The sequence below is a fragment of the Spermophilus citellus genome (assembly GCF_964194105.1).
Source record: "Spermophilus citellus genome assembly, chromosome: 12".
NCBI lineage: Eukaryota > Metazoa > Chordata > Mammalia > Rodentia > Sciuridae > Spermophilus > Spermophilus citellus.
The window spans coordinates 64,179,319-64,203,539 of NC_138198.1; positions in this window are offsets into that span (position 1 = coordinate 64,179,319).

Consider the following 24,221-nt stretch of genomic DNA (forward strand, 5'->3'; position numbering starts at 1 on the left):
ACAGGCACCAAGGAACAGCTCTCCACACAGGCCTGCTTTGGTCCATCTTGTCTACATTAAGAAGAGAGAGGCTCATTCAGACACATCCCTTCATCCCGACCAGGTGGTTTGCCATGGAAGATGACTTCTGCTCTCTCAGGTCCTTCATAGCTGCCTACATCTTCTCCAGGGATCATTTCTGCATGGACCTTTGAGGTTCTCAGCAGGTGGAAGATCCCCCACATTCCTGTATTGTAAGACCCACTCTGTCCCTGCTCTTCTGTAAAGTTAGATTGAGGGAACAGTGTATGGTTAGGGTTAAGAACCTGTTTGATGTGGCTTAGGAATCACTCTGCTGGATGAAGAATGGTATTGGGAACCTGCGATATTTATAATAATATATAGGTGAAATATATGTATGAAAACAGAAATCCAAGTAAGATTTGAAGGCCAGAAGGGCATTGGGCCCTTGATTGGGATACTTAGCTTTGAATGACTTTCTGCACAGATGTCTCAGATAAATCGATACACAATGGCATAGGACCTTGTACCTTGGATGATTGAATGTAGAAGAGAACATCCAGTCAAAAAGGGATAGTAGGTAGGATTAGGAAGATAGTTGGTAAGTTTTGGAAGAAGAGTGAGTATGCAATTTGGACCAAAAGTTCTTTAGCAATAGGGTGTCGGTTAGAGAGTGAATGTAAACGTCAGCACATGTGAAGAGTCAGTCACAATGATGAACTGGGGAACATATGTAGGAAAGCAGATATCAATAGAGACATTAGGAAATCAGGCAAAGTATAAAGTGAGTGAGTGGATTAGACATTTTCAACAGGGTTGAGGTTGAATATATCATCTTAGGAAGAAACAAATGTGTAGTCACCAATAGCATTGACATTTGAGAGCATTAGGCAACCTGGACAAGGATGTTTTTAGTAATCCATGCTCACTTTCCAATGAGGCTTTGGTGCAATCATAAGTGTGACCTTTGCATTTTGTGTCCAGAATATCACTGTGATAAAATGTATATGTAGATCAGGTGACATGAGTGTTTCTTCCACCATTTCTGGGAGTAATATGTTGAAGACATATAAATTAGCCTTTGGGGGTACAAATAGGTGTACCCTGGGTCTATGAATATAGAGATAATGCATGAATAGACCATACTGTGAATAAATAGTATAACAGGTTCCAATTTAAATAATGGATTGCATTGATATCTGAAAATATATAGGAAATCTAATATTGATACACAACCATTCATTCTAACCAGTTATACATCTAATGGTGATATTGGGGTTATGGTTTACCATGAAGGGGGTGTGAGTTTTGCTTCACAAGGGATTATGGAAATGGAAAAGAATGTGTTTGGAAAGAAGTCTCATGAAAAGACCAGTCAAGAAACGTGGAGGTATACATGTGTTCTGAAGCAGGAAGTGATTGAAAGGGAAATAAATGCCTAGAAATTTGTGAACTTGAGGATGAAATACATATCCTATGATGTGCATCAACTGAAGAAATAGTAATGTACCAGTGTTGAATAAAAATGAACGTCAAAATACACATCATGTCCCATAGGAATCTACTTGCATTCATGTTAAACTGGGTCAGTTACTGTAGAAATATTAGGATTTCAGCACTAGGAAACAAATATGTATTTCAGGTGGATGACTATTTCTGAGAATAATCTTGTGAAAAGTTGATTATAAATCCACCTATATGAACATGAATGAATTTAGGGAGTATATAATATGACACATACATTTCATATTTTGAAAAATCTGGAGAGTGTGTGTATGTGTGTGTGTGTGTGTATATATATATATACACAAAAAAAACAACACACACACACAAACCCAGACATTAAAGAGTAGAAATATATATGCCAATCGAAATTCATCATGAAATATTTATCATCCACAGATCCAAAAATATTTATTTTACTGAACATGTATTTATGTATCATGTTGTTCAAGTGGGAAGCTCACCTGGAGGTTGAATTCTCAGTTCCAACAGCGTTTAGGAGGAGTGATCTCTTCTCACAACTTGTATCTGCCAAGTCAGCCACCTCACAAGAATGGACGTGGGATAGGAGGTAGGATTCTATATGTGCATGTAAAAATGCATGTTGCTGAATAGGCTACAGAGAAAGGGAGACAGGAATTCACATATTTGTTAACATTCAAAACACATGGAGAACTATTTCTATTAAATTGGACTAGATTTATAACACCTACCCTTTATAATGCCAAAGGCCAGTCCAACTATACACCAGGCCTCCTCTGAACTGCCTGTATTTCTATTCTGTTTGAGTTATTTTTCTCCATCATATTAGTATTCGTAGTCACAATCTAGTAGGGTATGGGTTAGTGTCAGGGATTCAGTATTTCGAACGGAAAATAGGAAAATGAATCCAATGTGTAGGCCAATATGTGCTACAAAAAAATCTTCCCACTCTCATCCAGAACATTGCCTTGACATTACCTTCACAATAAGTAAGACACAATTTGAGGAGAAGAGTTAGAAATGCTGTGAATACATATGTGGAATGGAAAATGCTCAGGAGTTCACAACCTTGGAAGTGGTAGACTAGTTTCCATGAGTAAGGGACAGGGTAAACACTCCACAAATGTGGAGCTCTGCTGGCCTAAAGACTTCCTGAGAAACTGCCTCTGAGTTTGGGCACTTGAAATATATGTTGTTGTCAGGAGCTTTAGCTTCCTTTGTAGTGAGACCATCAAACCTGGTCTGCATCTATGTGACCTGGAGGACATGGTTTCTGATTTTCCAATGAACATGAGGCAGAAGTGCTGAATTCTCTCTTTGCAGGTAAACTGTGGCCACTGGGGTCTAAGTGTCTCCCTGTGTGGTCTGTGAAGCCATTTGGTCATCCTCCACTTTTCGTGGTGTTTCTTGCTGCTGCACTGGTAGTTTGGAATTTGCTTCAGGAAATACAAGGAGTTCAACTGGGACACAGTGCTGGAGGGAGTTCTGTCACGTGTGGTGGGTCAAGGTCCTAGGAGAATGCACCAGCCAGGCTTCTATCCCACAGAGCTTGCCCCCTTGACCATAGCAACCTGATTCTGAACATTGCCCTGAAACCTCTCCATATAACAAGATGCCTTTACATAGAAGGGTCTGCTCACTGCACCATGTCAGTCACAAGCCATTTGGAAGCCAATGGCAGATCCACATGGCGCCACCACAGATGTTTTATCACACACCTGCACACCACTGCTCTAGGCCCACTACTCAGCGGGCCCCAACTTACTGGCAACTCTGTTTTACACCATTTTCATGAAACCCAGTCAATCAAGGCACTGTCTGGTACACTCATGATCAGCAACAGGACATCCAAAGTTTCTCCAGTGCCACCTGGTCATGGGAATTTCAAAAATGTCATGGTATTTATCTAGCTAGCCATTTTTAAAGGATGAAGTTGGAGGCACTGTGTGTTTCCATTCCTTCAGGAACCATTAAATGGTGAGGAAGCTCATTTCGACGAAAGCTCTGGAGAACCCTCACAAACAAGTCTTCCCAAAGAGTGGCCAAAAGGTCACAGGAAGCCAGGCCCATTGAGGTCTACAATGTGAGGTCCACGTGTGTTTGGACTCTCCACAATGGCTGCCAGGTCTTTAAGAATAAACTCATGTGATATCCGGGCTGAGATTCCCAGTGCTCTGTGGAAAGCCAGCCTGGGCCTAGATCTCAGTTTCCAAGGGCGACTCTCATGCGTGGCCTCCTAACATCCCGACACAATTCACGGCAATACTTCTCTGAGGTCAGTTCCAGAACTCAGTCTCCAAGGGGAATCACACCAGAGTTCAAGCCCAGGTGGACCCAGTCATCTCTTCCCACTGCCACACCACAATTCAAACCAAAACACTGCCACATGGCCCTCATCTTCTTCCATATAGACACTCATCATAACCTCTGGCTGGAGGTTTCCATGAGGGGCACAGCCCAAGACAGTGTCCACAATATGCTCCCTTGCCTCTCATTTGCCTAATGTCAGGGTGGACTGGACACCCTTCCTGTGGACCTGGAGTGATCAAATAGGCCTGCCTTTAATACTGCTCTACTTCTCCAATTGGAGGCCTACTGACTGCCGGGTATAGATTCTTTGTGTGAACTGGAGTCATGAGAAAACCCAAGCACCTATGGGCTAGCCTCTGCATGGCTTTGAAGGACTCATTTGACACAAAGGATCCCTATTCTCACTTGATGGAGGTCAGGAATCTTACAGAGGAAGGCGAGAGACCTCATCCAGGATGACTGCTTTTGTGCCAATTTGGCTTTGGATGCACACATGGGATCTTTCTTTGGATCCACCAGGTGCTGACAATCTAAGCCACAGCCTCACACAGGGCCAAGAGGCTGATTCAGACACATCCCTTTGCAAAGCAATTAAGCAAAGAGCCACAGGTGATGCCCATTCATTTCCATTTGAAAACTGTTTTCTTCAGGCTTCACAAAGGGGTGCCCTGAGGCAAAGGCCTTCCTGACATTCAGGGCCACAGAAGGATAGGTAAGCCCAAGGCCCAAAGCAGGCTTTCTCCAGGGAGACTTTACTGGTCACACTGATATCTGAGTTTTCTGAGATGCTCACCATTCCTTTCAACTATCCAGTACATGGCCATGTCACCGAGCTTGGAGGTGGTACATATCTTGGACACAAAACCATGAGCCTATTCTGGAGAGTGGCCAGAATTCAGGAAGAAAACAGGAACTTAGGAAGATAGTAGGTGTTGCCCATCCATAAGGCAAGCCGCAGTCCATTCATAAATTGGGCAGGATGAATGCTGGGAAGCTTTCTACTAGACAGGACACATCCATTGATGCATTCTCTTTTCTAATGTCTACAACCAGGGACACAGTGGGATACACAAACATAGAAACACTCGCCTTGTCAAAAGCCTTACTAGAAACAGTCCACTCCAAACCAAACAAACCGCCTTTCCTACCTATTCTCAGAACATGAGACAAAACCACAAACTCACACCCACACCCACAAAGGCACCTCCTTCCAAGTTGGTCTGTGACTACCCGGAGTGTCGTCTGACTGGTGGGCCATACTATGTTCCCCCGAAAGGGCCTGTCCTGTCTCACATCTGGCCTCCTTGGCCAACTTTGTGAAGTTGTCAGGAGCCAGCGGTGAGCCACTACCTGCTTTCTCAGGAAAGGCCCCTCTGCAGAGCTTTCCTGGCATTTGGCAATCCTCACCTCAGCGGGTACCAAGAAAGACTGACTCTGTCCTTGGTAAATCCAAACAAGTGAGCCCACTGGGACTGGGACTGGGACTGGCTCTGGGTGCCTGGCTTCCTGGATCCCAAGTTCAGAGAGTTCCATCACCAAGGAAGTGAGGTGAGGTCACTTCCTTCAGGAACTGAATGAGGTCACTGCCTTGGCAACCACTGTGTCCTAACAGTTGCTTCCAAGGCTCCCATGAGATGGAGGCTGCCCCTCCTTCCTGTGACACTTTCACAAGTTAGAATGGAATATCAACCACAGGCACCAAGGAACAGCTCTCCACACAGGCCTGCTTTGGTCCATCTTGTCTACATTAAGAAGAGAGAGGCTCATTCAGACACATCCCTTCATCCCGACCAGGTGGTTTGCCATGGAAGATGACTTCTGCTCTCTCAGGTCCTTCATAGCTGCCTACATCTTCTCCAGGGATCATTTCTGCATGGACCTTTGAGGTTCTCAGCAGGTGGAAGATCCCCCACATTCCTGTATTGTAAGACCCACTCTGTCCCTGCTCTTCTGTAAAGTTAGATTGAGGGAACAGTGTATGCTTAGGGTTAAGAACCTGTTTGATGTGGCTTAGGAATCACTCTGCTGGATGAAGAATGGTATTGGGAACCTGCGATATTTATAATAATATATAGGTGAAATATATGTATGAAAACAGAAATCCAAGTAAGATTTGAAGGCCAGAAGGGCATTGGGCCCTTGATTGGGATACTTAGCTTTGAATGACTTTCTGCACAGATGTCTCAGATAAATCGATACACAATGGCATAGGACCTTGTACCTTGGATGATTGAATGTAGAAGAGAACATCCAGTCAAAAAGGGATAGTAGGTAGGATTAGGAAGATAGTTGGTAAGTTTTGGAAGAAGAGTGAGTATGCAATTTGGACCAAAAGTTCTTTAGCAATAGGGTGTCGGTTAGAGAGTGAATGTAAACGTCAGCACATGTGAAGAGTCAGTCACAATGATGAACTGGGGAACATATGTAGGAAAGCAGATATCAATAGAGACATTAGGAAATCAGGCAAAGTATAAAGTGAGTGAGTGGATTAGACATTTTCAACAGGGTTGAGGTTGAATATATCATCTTAGGAAGAAACAAATGTGTAGTCACCAATAGCATTGACATTTGAGAGCATTAGGCAACCTGGACAAGGATGTTTTTAGTAATCCATGCTCACTTTCCAATGAGGCTTTGGTGCAATCATAAGTGTGACCTTTGCATTTTGTGTCCAGAATATCACTGTGATAAAATGTATATGTAGATCAGGTGACATGAGTGTTTCTTCCACCATTTCTGGGAGTAATATGTTGAAGACATATAAATTAGCCTTTGGGGGTACAAATAGGTGTACCCTGGGTCTATGAATATAGAGATAATGTATGAATAGACCATACTGTGAATAAATAGTATAACAGGTTCCAATTTAAATAATGGATTGCATTGATATCTGAAAATATATAGGAAATCTAATATTGATACACAACCATTCATTCTAACCAGTTATACATCTAATGGTGATATTGGGGTTATGGTTTACCATGAAGGGGGTGTGAGTTTTGCTTCACAAGGGATTATGGAAATGGAAAAGAATGTGTTTGGAAAGAAGTCTCATGAAAAGACCAGTCAAGAAACGTGGAGGTATACATGTGTTCTGAAGCAGGAAGTGATTGAAAGGGAAATAAATGCCTAGAAATTTGTGAACTTGAGGATGAAATACATATCCTATGATGTGCATCAACTGAAGAAATAGTAATGTACCAGTGTTGAATAAAAATGAACGTCAAAATACACATCATGTCCCATAGGAATCTACTTGCATTCATGTTAAACTGGGTCAGTTACTGTAGAAATATTAGGATTTCAGCACTAGGAAACAAATATGTATTTCAGGTGGATGACTATTTCTGAGAATAATCTTGTGAAAAGTTGATTATAAATCCACATATATGAACATGAATGAATTTAGGGAGTATATAATATGACACATACATTTCATATTTTGAAAAATCTGGAGAGTGTGTGTATGTGTGTGTATATATATATATATATATATATATATATATATATATATATATATATACACAAAAGAAAAACACACACACAAACACAGACTTTAAAGAGTAGAAATATATATGCCAATCGAAATTCATCATGAAATATTTATCATCCACACATCCAAAAATATTTATTTTACTGAACATGTATTTATGTATCATGTTGTTCAAGTGGGAAGCTCACCTGGAGGTTGAATTCTCAGTTCCAACAGCGTTTAGGAGGAGTGATCTCTTCTCACAGTTTGTATCTGCCAAGTCAGCCACCTCACAAGAATGGACGTGGGATAGGAGGTAGGATTCTATATGTGCATGTAAAAATGCATGTTGCTGAATAGGCTACAGAGAAAGGGAGACAGGAATTCACATATTTGTTAACATTCAAAACACATGGAGAACTATTTCTATTAAATTGGACTAGATTTATAACACCTACACTTTATAATGCCAAAGGCCAGTCCAACTATACACCAGGCCTGCTCTGAACTGCCTGTATTTCTATTCTGTTTGAGTTATTTTTCTCCATCACATTAGTATTCGTAGTCACTATCTAGTAGGGTATGGGTTAGTGTCAGGGATTCAGTATTTCGAACGGAAAATAGGAAAATGAATCCAATGTGTAGGCCAATATGTGCTACAAAAAAATCTTCCCACTCTCATCCAGAACATTGCCTTGACATTACCTTCACAATAAGTAAGACACAATTTGAGGAGAAGAGTGAGAAATGCTGTGAATACATATGTGGAATGGAAAATGCTCAGGAGTTCACAACCTTGGAGGTGGTAGACTAGTTTCCATGAGTAAGGGACAGGGTAAACACTCCACAAACGTGGAGCTCTGCTGGCCTAAAGACTTTGTGAGAAACTGCTTCTGAGGTTGGGCACTTGAAATATATGTTGTTGTCAGGAGCTTTAGCTTCCTTTGTAGTGAGACCATCAAACCTGGTCTGCATCTATGTGACCTGGAGGACATGGTTTCTGATTTTCCAATGAACATGAGGCAGAAGTGCTGAATTCTCTCTTTGCAGGTAAACTGTGGCCACTGGGGTCTAAGTGTCTCCCTGTGTGGTCTGTGAAGCCATTTGGTCATCCTCCACTTTTCGTGGTGTTTCTTGCTGCTGCACTGGGAGTTTGGAATTTGCTTCAGGAAATACAAGGAGTTCAACTGGGACACAGTGCTGGAGGGAGTTCTGTCACGTGTGGTGGGTCAAGGTCCTAGGAGAATGCACCAGCCAGGCTTCTATCCCACAGAGCTTGCCCCCTTGACCATAGCAACCTGATTCTGAACATTGCCCTGAAACCTCTCCATATAACAAGATGCCTTTACATAGAAGGGTCTGCTCACTGCACCATGTCAGTCACAAGCCATTTGGAAGCCAATGGCAGATCCACATGGCCCCACCACAGATGTTTTATCACACACCTGCACACCACTGCTCTAGGCCCACTACTCAGCGGGCCCCAACTTACTGGCATCTCTGTTTTACACCATTTTCATGAAACCCAGTCAATCAAGGCACTGTCTGGTACACTCATGATCAGCAACAGGACATCCAAAGGTTCTCCAGTGCCACCTGGTCATGGGAATTTCAAAAATGTCATGGTATTTATCTCGCTAGCCATTTTTAAAGGATGAAGTTGGAGGCACTGTGGGTTTCCATTCCTTCAGGAACCATTAAATGGTGAGGAAGCTCATTTCAACGAAAGCTCTGGGGAACTCTCACAAACAAGGCTTCCCAAAGAGTGGCCAAAAGGTCACAGGAAGCCAGGCCCATTGAGGTCTACAATGTGAGGTCCACGTGTGTTTGGACTCTCCACGATGGCTGCCAGGTCTTTAAGAATAAACTCATGTGATATCCGGGCTGAGATTCCCAGTGCTCTGTGGAAAGCCAGCCTGGGCCTAGATCTCAGTTTCCAAGGACGACTCTCATGCGTGGCCTCCTAACATCCCGAAACTATTCACGGCAATACTTCTCTGAGGTCAGTTCTAGAACTCAGTCTCCAAGGGGAATCACACCAGAGTTCAAGCCCAGGTGGACCCAGTCATCTCTTCCCACTGCCACACCACAATTCAAACCAAAACACTGCCACATGGCCCTCATCTTCTTCCATATAGACACTCATCATAACCTCTGGCTGGAGGTTTCCATGAGGGGCACAGCCCAAGACAGTGTCCACAATAAGCTCCCTTGCCTCTCATTTGCCTAATGTAGGGTGGACTGGACACCCTTCCTGTGGACCTGGAGTGATCAAATAGGCCTGCCTTTAATACTGCTCTACTTCTCCAATTGGAGGCCTACTGACTGCCGGGTATAGATTCTTTGTGTGAACTGGAGTCATGAGAAAACCCAAGCACCTATGGGCTAGCCTCTGCATGGCTTTGAAGGACTCATTTGACACAAAGGATCCCTATTCTCACTTGATGGAGGTCAGGAACCTTACAGAGGAAGGCGAGAGACCTCATCCAGGATGACTGCTTTTGTGCCAATTTGGCTTTGGATGCACACATGGGATCTTTCTTTGGATCCACCAGGTGCTGACAATCTAAGCCACAGCCTCACACAGGGCCAAGAGGCTGATTCAGACACATCCCTTTGCAAAGCAATTAAGCAAAGAGCCACAGGTGATGCCCATTCATTTCCATTTGAAAACTGTTTTCTTCAGGCTTCACAAAGGGGTGCCCTGAGGCAAAGGCCTTCCTGACATTCAGGGCCACAGAAGGATAGGTAAGCCCAAGGCCCAAAGCAGGCTTTCTCCAGGGAGACTTTACTGGTCACACTGATATCTGAGTTTTCTGAGATGCTCACCATTCCTTTCAACTATCCAGTACATGGCCATGTCACCGAGCTTGGAGGTGGTACATATCTTGGACACAAAACCATGAGCCTATTCTGGAGAGTGGCCAGAATTCAGGAAGAAAACAGGAACTTAGGAAGATAGTAGGTGTTGCCCATCCATAAGGCAAGCCGCAGTCCATTCATAAATTGGGCAGGATGAATGCTGGGAAGCTTTCTACTAGACAGGACACATCCATTGATGCATTCTCTTTTCTAATGTCTACAACCAGGGACACAGTGGGATACACAAACATAGAAACACTCGCCTTGTCAAAAGCCTTACTAGAAACAGTCCACTCCAAACCAAACAAACCGCCTTTCCTACCTATTCTCAGAACATGAGACAAAACCACAAACTCACACCCACACCCACAAAGGCACCTCCTTCCAAGTTGGTCTGTGACTACCCGGAGTGTCGTCTGACTGGTGGGCCATACTATGTTCCCCCGAAAGGGCCTGTCCTGTCTCACATCTGGCCTCCTTGGCCAACTCTGTGAAGTTGTCAGGAGCCAGCGGTGAGCCACTACCTGCTTTCTCAGGAAAGGCCCCTCTGCAGAGCTTTCCTGGCATTTGGCAATCCTCACCTCAGTGGGTACCAAGAAAGACTGACTCTGTCCTTGGTAAATCCAAACAAGTGAGCCCACTGGGACTGGGACTGGGACTGGCTCTGGGTGCCTGGCTTCCTGGATCCCAAGTTCAGAGAGTTCCATCACCAAGGAAGTGAGGTGAGGTCACTTCCTTCAGGAACTGAATGAGGTCACTGCCTTGGCAACCACTGTGTCCTAACAGTTGCTTCCAAGGCTCCCATGAGATGGAGGCTTCCCCTCCTTCCTGTGACATTTTCACAAGTTAGAATGGAATATCAACCACAGGCACCAAGGAACAGCTCTCCACACAGGCCTGCTTTGGTCCATCTTGTCTACATTAAGAAGAGAGAGGCTCATTCAGACACAACCCTTCATCCTGACCAGGTTGTTTGCCATGGAAGGTGACTTCTGCTCTCTCAGGTCCTTCATAGCTGCCTACATCTTCTCCAGGGATCATTTCTGCATGGACCTTTGAGGTTCTCAGCAGGTGGAAGATCCCCCACATTCCTGTATTGTAAGACCCACTCTGTCCCTGCTCTTCTGTAAAGTTAGATTGAGGGAACAGTGTATGCTTAGGGTTAAGAACCTGTTTGATGTGGCTTAGGAATCACTCTGCTGGATGAAGAATGGTATTGGGAACCTGCGATATTTATAATAATATATAGGTGAAATATATGTATGAAAACAGAAATCCAAGTAAGATTTGAAGGCCAGAAGGGCATTGGGCCCTTGATTGGGATACTTAGCTTTGAATGACTTTCTGCACAGATGTCTCAGATAAATCGATATACAATGGCATAGGACCTTGTACCTTGGATGATTGAATGTAGAAGAGAACATCCAGTCAAAAAGGGATAGTAGGTAGGATTAGGAAGAAAGTTGGTAAGTTTTGGAAGAAGAGTGAGTATGCAATTTGGACCAAAAGTTCTTTAGCAATAGGGTGTCGGTTAGAGAGTGAATGTAAACGTCAGCACATGTGAAGAGTCAGTCACAATGATGAACTGGGGAACATATGTAGGAAAGCAGATATCAATAGAGACATTAGGAAATCAGGCAAAGTATAAAGTGAGTGAGTGGATTAGACATTTTCAACAGGGTTGAGGTTGAATATATCATCTTAGGAAGAAACAAATGTGTAGTCACCAATAGCATTGACATTTGAGAGCATTAGGCAACCTGGACAAGGATGTTTTTAGTAATCCATGCTCACTTTCCAATGAGGCTTTGGTGCAATCATAAGTGTGACCTTTGCATTTTGTGTCCAGAATATCACTGTGATAAAATGTATATGTAGATCAGGTGACATGAGTGTTTCTTCCACCATTTCTGGGAGTAATATGTTGAAGACATATAAATTAGCCTTTGGGGGTACAAATAGGTGTACCCTGGGTCTATGAATATAGAGATAATGTATGAATAGACCATACTGTGAATAAATAGTATAACAGGTTCCAATTTAAATAATGGATTGCATTGATATCTGAAAATATATAGGAAATCTAATATTGATACACAACCATTCATTCTAACCAGTTATACATCTAATGGTGATATTGGGGTTATGGTTTACCATGAAGGGGGTGTGAGTTTTGCTTCACAAGGGATTATGGAAATGGAAAAGAATGTGTTTGGAAAGAAGTCTCATGAAAAGACCAGTCAAGAAACGTGGAGGTATACATGTGTTCTGAAGCAGGAAGTGATTGAAAGGGAAATAAATGCCTAGAAATTTGTGAACTTGAGGATGAAATACATATCCTATGATGTGCATCAACTGAAGAAATAGTAATGTACCAGTGTTGAATAAAAATGAACGTCAAAATACACATCATGTCCCATAGGAATCTACTTGCATTCATGTTAAACTGGGTCAGTTACTGTAGAAATATTAGGATTTCAGCACTAGGAAACAAATATGTATTTCAGGTGGATGACTATTTCTGAGAATAATCTTGTGAAAAGTTGATTATAAATCCACATATATGAACATGAATGAATTTAGGGAGTATATAATATGACACATACATTTCATATTTTGAAAAATCTGGAGAGTGTGTGTATGTGTGTGTGTGTGTGTATATATATATACACAAAAAAAACAACACACACACACAAACCCAGACATTAAAGAGTAGAAATATATATGCCAATCGAAATTCATCATGAAATATTTATCATCCACAGATCCAAAAATATTTATTTTACTGAACATGTATTTATGTATCATGTTGTTCAAGTGGGAAGCTCACCTGGAGGTTGAATTCTCAGTTCCAACAGCGTTTAGGAGGAGTGATCTCTTCTCACAACTTGTATCTGCCAAGTCAGCCACCTCACAAGAATGGACGTGGGATAGGAGGTAGGATTCTATATGTGCATGTAAAAATGCATGTTGCTGAATAGGCTACAGAGAAAGGGAGACAGGAATTCACATATTTGTTAACATTCAAAACACATGGAGAACTATTTCTATTAAATTGGACTAGATTTATAACACCTACCCTTTATAATGCCAAAGGCCAGTCCAACTATACACCAGGCCTCCTCTGAACTGCCTGTATTTCTATTCTGTTTGAGTTATTTTTCTCCATCATATTAGTATTCGTAGTCACAATCTAGTAGGGTATGGGTTAGTGTCAGGGATTCAGTATTTCGAACGGAAAATAGGAAAATGAATCCAATGTGTAGGCCAATATGTGCTACAAAAAAATCTTCCCACTCTCATCCAGAACATTGCCTTGACATTACCTTCGCAATAAGTAAGACACAATTTGAGGAGAAGAGTTAGAAATGCTGTGAATACATATGTGGAATGGAAAATGCTCAGGAGTTCACAACCTTGGAGGTGGTAGACTAGTTTCCATGAGTAAGGGACAGGGTAAACACTCCACAAACGTGGAGCTCTGCTGGCCTAAAGACTTCGTGAGAAACTGCTTCTGAGGTTGGGCACTTGAAATATATGTTGTTGTCAGGAGCTTTAGCTTCCTTTGTAGTGAGACCATCAAACCAGGTCTGCATCTATGTGACCTGGAGGACATGGTTTCTGATTTTCCAATGAACATGAGGCAGAAGTGCTGAATTCTCTCTTTGCAGGTAAACTGTGGCCACTGGGGTCTAAGTGTCTCCGTGTGTGGACTGTGAAGCCATTTGGTCATCCTCCACTTTTCGTGGTGTTTCTTGCTGCTGCACTGGGAGTTCGGAATTTGCTTCAGGAAATACAAGGAGTTCAACTGGGACACAGTGCTGGAGGGAGTTCTGTCACGTGTGGTGGGTCAAGGTCCTAGGAGAATGCACCAGCCAGGCTTCTATCCCACAGAGCTTGCCCCCTTGACCATAGCAACCTGATTCTGAACATTGCCCTGAAACCTCTCCATATAACAAGATGCCTTTACATAGAAGGGTCTGCTCACTGCACCATGTCAGTCACAAGCCATTTGGAAGCCAATGGCAGATCCACATGGCCCCACCACAGATGTTTTATCACACACCTGCACACCACTGCTCTAGGCCCACTACTCAGCGGGCCCCAACTTACTGGCATCTCTGTTTTACACCATTTTCATGAAACCCAGTCAATCAAGGCACTGTCTGGTACACTCATGATCAGCAACAGGACATCCAAAGGTTCTCCAGTGCCACCTGGTCATGGGAATTTCAAAAACGTCATGGTATTTATCTAGCTAGCCATTTTTAAAGGATGAAGTTGGAGGCACTGTGGGTTTCCATTCCTTCGGGAACCATCAAATGGTGAGGAAGCTCATTTCAACGAAAGCTCTGGGGAACTCTCACAAACAAGGCTTCCCAAAGAGTGGCCAAAAGGTCACAGGAAGCCAGGCCCATTGAGGTCTACAATGTGAGGTCTACGTGTGTTTGGACTCTCCACGATGGCTGCCAGGTCTTTAAGAATAAAATCATGTGATATCCGGGCTGAGATTCCCAGTGCTCTGTGGAAAGCCAGCCTGGGCCTAGATCTCAGTTTCCAAGGGCGACTCTCATGCGTGGCCTCCTAACATCCCGAAACTATTCACGGCAATACTTCTCTGAGGTCAGTTCCAGAACTCAGTCTCCAAGGGGAATCACACCAGAGTTCAAGCCCAGGTGGACCCAGTCATCTCTTCCCACTGCCACACCACAATTCAAACCAAAACACTGCCACATGGCCCTCATCTTCTTCCATATAGACACTCATCATAACCTCTGGCTGGAGGTTTCCATGAGGGGCACAGCCCAAGACAGTGTCCACAATAAGCTCCCTTGCCTCTCATTTGCCTAATGTAGGGTGGACTGGACACCCTTCCTGTGGACCTGGAGTGATCAAATAGGCCTGCCTTTAATACTGCTCTACTTCTCCAATTGGAGGCCTACTGACTGCCGGGTATAGATTCTTTGTGTGAACTGGAGTCATGAGAAAACCCAAGCACCTATGGGCTAGCCTCTGCATGGCTTCGAAGGACTCATTTGACACAAAGGATCCCTATTCTCACTTGATGGAGGTCAGGAACCTTACAGAGGAAGGCGAGAGACCTCATCCAGGATGACTGCTTTTGTGCCAATTTGGCTTTGGATGCACACATGGGATCTTTCTTTGGATCCACCAGGTGCTGACAATCTAAGCCACAGCCTCACACTGGGCCAAGAGGCTGATTCAGACACATCCCTTTGCAAAGCAATTAAGCAAAGAGCCACAGGTGATGCCCATTCATTTCCATTTGAAAACTGTTTTCTTCAGGCTTCACAAAGGGGTGCCCTGAGGCAAAGGCCTTCCTGACATTCAGGGCCACAGAAGGATAGGTAAGCCCAAGGCCCAAAGCAGGCTTTCTCCAGGGAGACTTTACTGGTCACACTGATATCTGAGTTTTCTGAGATGCTCACCATTCCTTTCAACTATCCAGTACATGGCCATGTCACCGAGCTTGGAGGTGGTACATATCTTGGACACAAAACCATGAGCCTATTCTGGAGAGTGGCCAGAATTCAGGAAGAAAACAGGAACTTAGGAAGATAGTAGGTGTTGCCCATCCATAAGGCAAGCCGCAGTCCATTCATAAATTGGGCAGGATGAATGCTGGGAAGCTTTCTACTAGACAGGACACATCCATTGATGCATTCTCTTTTCTAATGTCTACAACCAGGGACACAGTGGGATACACAAACATAGAAACACTCGCCTTGTCAAAAGCCTTACTAGAAACAGTCCACTCCAAACCAAACAAACCGCCTTTCCTACCTATTCTCAGAACATGAGACAAAACCACAAACTCACACCCACACCCACAAAGGCACCTCCTTCCAAGTTGGTCTGTGACTACCCGGAGTGTCGTCTGACTGGTGGGCCATACTATGTTCCCCCGAAAGGGCCTGTCCTGTCTCACATCTGGCCTCCTTGGCCAACTCTGTGAAGTTGTCAGGAGCCAGCGGTGAGCCACTACCTGCTTTCTCAGGAAAGGCCCCTCTGCAGAGCTATCCTGGCATTTGGCAATCCTCACCTCAGTGGGTACCAAGAAAGACTGACTCTGTCCTTGGTAAATCCAAACAAGTGAGCCCACTGGGACTGGGACTGGGACTGGCTCTGGGTGCCTGGCTTCCTGGATCCCAAGTTCAGAGAGTTCCATCACCAAGGAAGTGAGGTGAGGTCACTTCCTTCAGGAACTGAATGAGGTCACTGCCTTGGCAACCACTGTGTCCTAACAGTTGCTTCCAAGGCTCCCATGAGATGGAGGCTTCCCCTCCTTCCTGTGACACTTTCACAAGTTAGAATGGAATATCAACCATAGGCACCAAGGAACAGCTCTCCACACAGGCCTGCTTTGGTCCATCTTGTCTACATTAAGAAGAGAGAGGCTCATTCAGACACATCCCTTCATCCCGACCAGGTGGTTTGCCATGGAAGATGACTTCTGCTCTCTCAGGTCCTTCATAGCTGCCTACATCTTCTCCAGGGATCATTTCTGCATGGACCTTTGAGGTTCTCAGCAGGTGGAAGATCCCCCACATTCCTGTATTGTAAGACCCACTCTGTCCCTGCTCTTCTGTAAAGTTAGATTGAGGGAACAGTGTATGGTTAGGGTTAAGAACCTGTTTGATGTGGCTTAGGAATCACTCTGCTGGATGAAGAATGGTATTGGGAACCTGCGATATTTATAATAATATATAGGTGAAATATATGTATGAAAACAGAAATCCAAGTAAGATTTGAAGGCCAGAAGGGCATTGGGCCCTTGATTGGGATACTTAGCTTTGAATGACTTTCTGCACAGATGTCTCAGATAAATCGATACACAATGGCATAGGACCTTGTACCTTGGATGATTGAATGTAGAAGAGAACATCCAGTCAAAAAGGGATAGTAGGTAGGATTAGGAAGATAGTTGGTAAGTTTTGGAAGAAGAGTGAGTATGCAATTTGGACCAAAAGTTCTTTAGCAATAGGGTGTCGGTTAGAGAGTGAATGTAAACGTCAGCACATGTGAAGAGTCAGTCACAATGATGAACTGGGGAACATATGTAGGAAAGCAGATATCAATAGAGACATTAGGAAATCAGGCAAAGTATAAAGTGAGTGAGTGGATTAGACATTTTCAACAGGGTTGAGGTTGAATATATCATCTTAGGAAGAAACAAATGTGTAGTCACCAATAGCATTGACATTTGAGAGCATTAGGCAACCTGGACAAGGATGTTTTTAGTAATCCATGCTCACTTTCCAATGAGGCTTTGGTGCAATCATAAGTGTGACCTTTGCATTTTGTGTCCAGAATATCACTGTGATAAAATGTATATGTAGATCAGGTGACATGAGTGTTTCTTCCACCATTTCTGGGAGTAATATGTTGAAGACATATAAATTAGCCTTTGGGGGTACAAATAGGTGTACCCTGGGTCTATGAATATAGAGATAATGCATGAATAGACCATACTGTGAATAAATAGTATAACAGGTTCCAATTTAAATAATGGATTGCATTGATATCTGAAAATATATAGGAAATCTAATATTGATACACAACCATTCATTCTAACCAGTTATACATCTAATGGTGATATTGGGGTTATGGTTTACCATGAAGGGGGTGTGAGTTTTGCTTCACAAGGGATTATGGAAATGGAAAAGAATGTGTTTGGAAAGAAGTCTCATGAAAAGACCAGTCAAGAAACGTGGAGGTATACATGTGTTCTGAAGCAGGAAGTGATTGAAAGGGAAATAAATGCCTAGAAATTTGTGAACTTGAGGATGAAATACATATCCTATGATGTGCATCAACTGAAGAAATAGTAATGTACCAGTGTTGAATAAAAATGAACGTCAAAATACACATCATGTCCCATAGGAATCTACTTGCATTCATGTTAAACTGGGTCAGTTACTGTAGAAATATTAGGATTTCAGCACTAGGAAACAAATATGTATTTCAGGTGGATGACTATTTCTGAGAATAATCTTGTGAAAAGTTGATTATAAATCCACCTATATGAACATGAATGAATTTAGGGAGTATATAATATGACACATACATTTCATATTTTGAAAAATCTGGAGAGTGTGTGTATGTGTGTGTGTATATATATATATATATATATATATATATATATATATACACACAAAAGAAAAACACACACACAAACACAGACTTTAAAGAGTAGAAATATATATGCCAATCGAAATTCATCATGAAATATTTATCATCCACAGATCCAAAAATATTTATTTTACTGAACATGTATTTATGTATCATGTTGTTCAAGTGGGAAGCTCACCTGGAGGTTGAATTCTCAGTTCCAACAGCGTTTAGGAGGAGTGATCTCTTCTCACAACTTGTATCTGCCAAGTCAGCCACCTCACAAGAATGGACGTGGGATAGGAGGTAGGATTCTATATGTGCATGTAAAAATGCATGTTGCTGAATAGGCTACAGAGAAAGGGAGACAGGAATTCACATATTTGTTAACATTCAAAACACATGGAGAACTATTTCTATTAAATTGGACTAGATTTATAACACCTACCCTTTATAATGCCAAAGGCCAGTCCAACTATACACCAGGCCTCCTCTGAACTGCCTGTATTTCTATTCTGTTTGAGTTATTTTTCTCCATCATATTAGTATTCGTAGTCACAATCTAGTAGGGTATGGGTTAGTGTCAGGGATTCAGTATTTCGAACGGAAAATAGGAAAATGAATCCAATGTGTAGGCCAATATGTGCTACAAAAAAATCTTCCCACTCTCATCCAGAACATTGCCTTGACATTACCTTCACAATAAGTAAGACACAATTTGAGGAGAAGAGTTAGAAATGCTGTGAATACATATGTGGAATGGAAAATGCTCAGGAGTTCACAACCTTGGAGGTGGTAGACTAGTTTCCATGAGTAAGGGACAGGGTAAACACTCCACAAACGTGGAGCTCTGCTGGCCTAAAGACTTCCTGAGAAACTGCATCTGAGGTTGGGCACTTGAAATATATGTTGTTGTCAGGAGCTTTAGCTTCCTTTGTAGTGAGACCATCAAACCTGGTCTGCATCTATGTGACCTGGAGGACATGGTTTCTGATTTTCCAATGAACATGAGGCAGAAGTGCTGAATTCTCTCTTTGCAGGTAAACTGTGGCCACTGGGGTCTAAGTGTCTCCCTGTGTGGTCTGTGAAGCCATTTGGTCATCCTCCACTTTTCGTGGTGTTTCTTGCTGCTGCACTGGGAGTTTGGAATTTGCTTCAGGAAATACAAGGAGTTCAACTGGGACACAGTGCTGGAGGGAGTTCTGTCACGTGTGGTGGGTCAAGGTCCTAGGAGAATGCACCAGCCAGGCTTCTATCCCACAGAGCTTGCCCCCTTGACCATAGCAACCTGATTCTGAACATTGCCCTGAAACCTCTCCATATAACAAGATGCCTTTACATAGAAGGGTCTGCTCACTGCACCATGTCAGTCACAAGCCATTTGGAAGCCAATGGCAGATCCACATGGCCCCACCACAGATGTTTTATCACACACCTGCACACCACTGCTCTAGGCCCACTACTCAGCGGGCCCCAACTTACTGGCATCTCTGTTTTACACCATTTTCATGAAACCCAGTCAATCAAGGCACTGTCTGGTACACTCATGATCAGCAACAGGACATCCAAAGGTTCTCCAGTGCCACCTGGTCATGGGAATTTCAAAAACGTCATGGTATTTATCTAGCTAGCCATTTTTAAAGGATGAAGTTGGAGGCACTGTGGGTTTCCATTCCTTCGGGAACCATCAAATGGTGAGGAAGCTCATTTCAACGAAAGCTCTGTGGAACTCTCACAAACAAGGCTTCCCAAAGAGTGGCCAAAAGGTCACAGGAAGCCAGGCCCATTGAGGTCTACAATGTGAGGTCTACGTGTGTTTGGACTCTCCACGATGGCTGCCAGGTCTTTAAGAATAAAATCATGTGATATCCGGGCTGAGATTCCCAGTGCTCTGTGGAAAGCCAGCCTGGGCCTAGATCTCAGTTTCCAAGGGCGACTCTCATGCGTGGCCTCCTAACATCCCGACACAATTCACGGCAATACTTCTCTGAGGTCAGTTCCAGAACTCAGTCTCCAAGGGGAATCACACCAGAGTTCAAGCCCAGGTGGACCCAGTCATCTCTTCCCACTGCCACACCACAATTCAAACCAAAACACTGCCACATGGCCCTCATCTTCTTCCATATAGACACTCATCATAACCTCTGGCTGGAGGTTTCCATGAGGGGCACAGCCCAAGACAGTGTCCACAATATGCTCCCTTGCCTCTCATTTGCCTAATGTCAGGGTGGACTGGACACCCTTCCTGTGGACCTGGAGTGATCAAATAGGCCTGCCTTTAATACTGCTCTACTTCTCCAATTGGAGGCCTACTGACTGCCGGGTATAGATTCTTTGTGTGAACTGGAGTCATGAGAAAACCCAAGCACCTATGGGCTAGCCTCTGCATGGCTTTGAAGGACTCATTTGACACAAAGGATCCCTATTCTCACTTGATGGAGGTCAGGAATCTTACAGAGGAAGGCGAGAGACCTCATCCAGGATGACTGCTTTTGTGCCAATTTGGCTTTGGATGCACACATGGGATCTTTCTTTGGATCCACCAGGTGCTGACAATCTAAGCCACAGCCTCACACAGGGCCAAGAGGCTGATTCAGACACATCCCTTTGCAAAGCAATTAAGCAAAGAGCCACAGGTGATGCCCATTCATTTCCATTTGAAAACTGTTTTCTTCAGGCTTCACAAAGGGGTGCCCTGAGGCAAAGGCCTTCCTGACATTCAGGGCCACAGAAGGATAGGTAAGCCCAAGGCCCAAAGCAGGCTTTCTCCAGGGAGACTTTACTGGTCACACTGATATCTGAGTTTTCTGAGATGCTCACCATTCCTTTCAACTATCCAGTACATGGCCATGTCACCGAGCTTGGAGGTGGTACATATCTTGGACACAAAACCATGAGCCTATTCTGGAGAGTGGCCAGAATTCAGGAAGAAAACAGGAACTTAGGAAGATAGTAGGTGTTGCCCATCCATAAGGCAAGCCGCAGTCCATTCATAAATTGGGCAGGATGAATGCTGGGAAGCTTTCTACTAGACAGGACACATCCATTGATGCATTCTCTTTTCTAATGTCTACAACCAGGGACACAGTGGGATACACAAACATAGAAACACTCGCCTTGTCAAAAGCCTTACTAGAAACAGTCCACTCCAAACCAAACAAACCGCCTTTCCTACCTATTCTCAGAACATGAGACAAAACCACAAACTCACACCCACACCCACAAAGGCACCTCCTTCCAAGTTGGTCTGTGACTACCCGGAGTGTCGTCTGACTGGTGGGCCATACTATGTTCCCCCGAAAGGGCCTGTCCTGTCTCACATCTGGCCTCCTTGGCCAACTCTGTGAAGTTGTCAGGAGCCAGCGGTGAGCCACTACCTGCTTTCTCAGGAAAGGCCCCTCTGCAGAGCTTTCCTGGCATTTGGCAATCCTCACCTCAGCGGGTACCAAGAAAGACTGACTCTGTCCTTGGTAAATCCAAACAAGTGAGCCCACTGGGACTGGGACTGGGACTGGCTCTGGGTGCCTGGCTTCCTGGATCCCAAGTTCAGAGAGTTCCATCACCAAGGAAGTGAGGTGAGGTCACTTCCTTCAGGAACTGAATGAGGTCACTGCCTTGGCAACCACTGTGTCCTAACAGTTGCTTCCAAGGCTCCCATGAGATGGAGGCTGCCCCTCCTTCCTGTGACACTTTCACAAGTTAGAATGGAATATCAACCACAGGCACCAAGGAACAGCTCTCCACACAGGCCTGCTTTGGTCCATCTTGTCTACATTAAGAAGAGAGAGGCTCATTCAGACACATCCCTTCATCCCGACCAGGTGGTTTGCCATGGAAGATGACTTCTGCTCTCTCAGGTCCTTCATAGCTGCCTACATCTTCTCCAGGGATCATTTCTGCATGGACCTTTGAGGTTCTCAGCAGGTGGAAGATCCCCCACATTCCTGTATTGTAAGACCCACTCTGTCCCTGCTCTTCTGTAAAGTTAGATTGAGGGAACAGTGTATGGTTAGGGTTAAGAACCTGTTTGATGTGGCTTAGGAATCACTCTGCTGGATGAAGAATGGTATTGGGAACCTGCGATATTTATAATAATATATAGGTGAAATATATGTATGAAAACAGAAATCCAAGTAAGATTTGAAGGCCAGAAGGGCATTGGGCCCTTGATTGGGATACTTAGCTTTGAATGACTTTCTGCACAGATGTCTCAGATAAATCGATACACAATGGCATAGGACCTTGTACCTTGGATGATTGAATGTAGAAGAGAACATCCAGTCAAAAAGGGATAGTAGGTAGGATTAGGAAGATAGTTGGTAAGTTTTGGAAGAAGAGTGAGTATGCAATTTGGACCAAAAGTTCTTTAGCAATAGGGTGTCGGTTAGAGAGTGAATGTAAACGTCAGCACATGTGAAGAGTCAGTCACAATGATGAACTGGGGAACATATGTAGGAAAGCAGATATCAATAGAGACATTAGGAAATCAGGCAAAGTATAAAGTGAGTGAGTGGATTAGACATTTTCAACAGGGTTGAGGTTGAATATATCATCTTAGGAAGAAACAAATGTGTAGTCACCAATAGCATTGACATTTGAGAGCATTAGGCAACCTGGACAAGGATGTTTTTAGTAATCCATGCTCACTTTCCAATGAGGCTTTGGTGCAATCATAAGTGTGACCTTTGCATTTTGTGTCCAGAATATCACTGTGATAAAATGTATATGTAGATCAGGTGACATGAGTGTTTCTTCCACCATTTCTGGGAGTAATATGTTGAAGACATATAAATTAGCCTTTGGGGGTACAAATAGGTGTACCCTGGGTCTATGAATATAGAGATAATGCATGAATAGACCATACTGTGAATAAATAGTATAACAGGTTCCAATTTAAATAATGGATTGCATTGATATCTGAAAATATATAGGAAATCTAATATTGATACACAACCATTCATTCTAACCAGTTATACATCTAATGGTGATATTGGGGTTATGGTTTACCATGAAGGGGGTGTGAGTTTTGCTTCACAAGGGATTATGGAAATGGAAAAGAATGTGTTTGGAAAGAAGTCTCATGAAAAGACCAGTCAAGAAACGTGGAGGTATACATGTGTTCTGAAGCAGGAAGTGATTGAAAGGGAAATAAATGCCTAGAAATTTGTGAACTTGAGGATGAAATACATATCCTATGATGTGCATCAACTGAAGAAATAGTAATGTACCAGTGTTGAATAAAAATGAACGTCAAAATACACATCATGTCCCATAGGAATCTACTTGCATTCATGTTAAACTGGGTCAGTTACTGTAGAAATATTAGGATTTCAGCACTAGGAAACAAATATGTATTTCAGGTGGATGACTATTTCTGAGAATAATCTTGTGAAAAGTTGATTATAAATCCACCTATATGAACATGAATGAATTTAGGGAGTATATAATATGACACATACATTTCATATTTTGAAAAATCTGGAGAGTGTGTGTATGTGTGTGTGTGTGTGTATATATATATATACACAAAAAAAACAACACACACACACAAACCCAGACATTAAAGAGTAGAAATATATATGCCAATCGAAATTCATCATGAAATATTTATCATCCACAGATCCAAAAATATTTATTTTACTGAACATGTATTTATGTATCATGTTGTTCAAGTGGGAAGCTCACCTGGAGGTTGAATTCTCAGTTCCAACAGCGTTTAGGAGGAGTGATCTCTTCTCACAACTTGTATCTGCCAAGTCAGCCACCTCACAAGAATGGACGTGGGATAGGAGGTAGGATTCTATATGTGCATGTAAAAATGCATGTTGCTGAATAGGCTACAGAGAAAGGGAGACAGGAATTCACATATTTGTTAACATTCAAAACACATGGAGAACTATTTCTATTAAATTGGACTAGATTTATAACACCTACCCTTTATAATGCCAAAGGCCAGTCC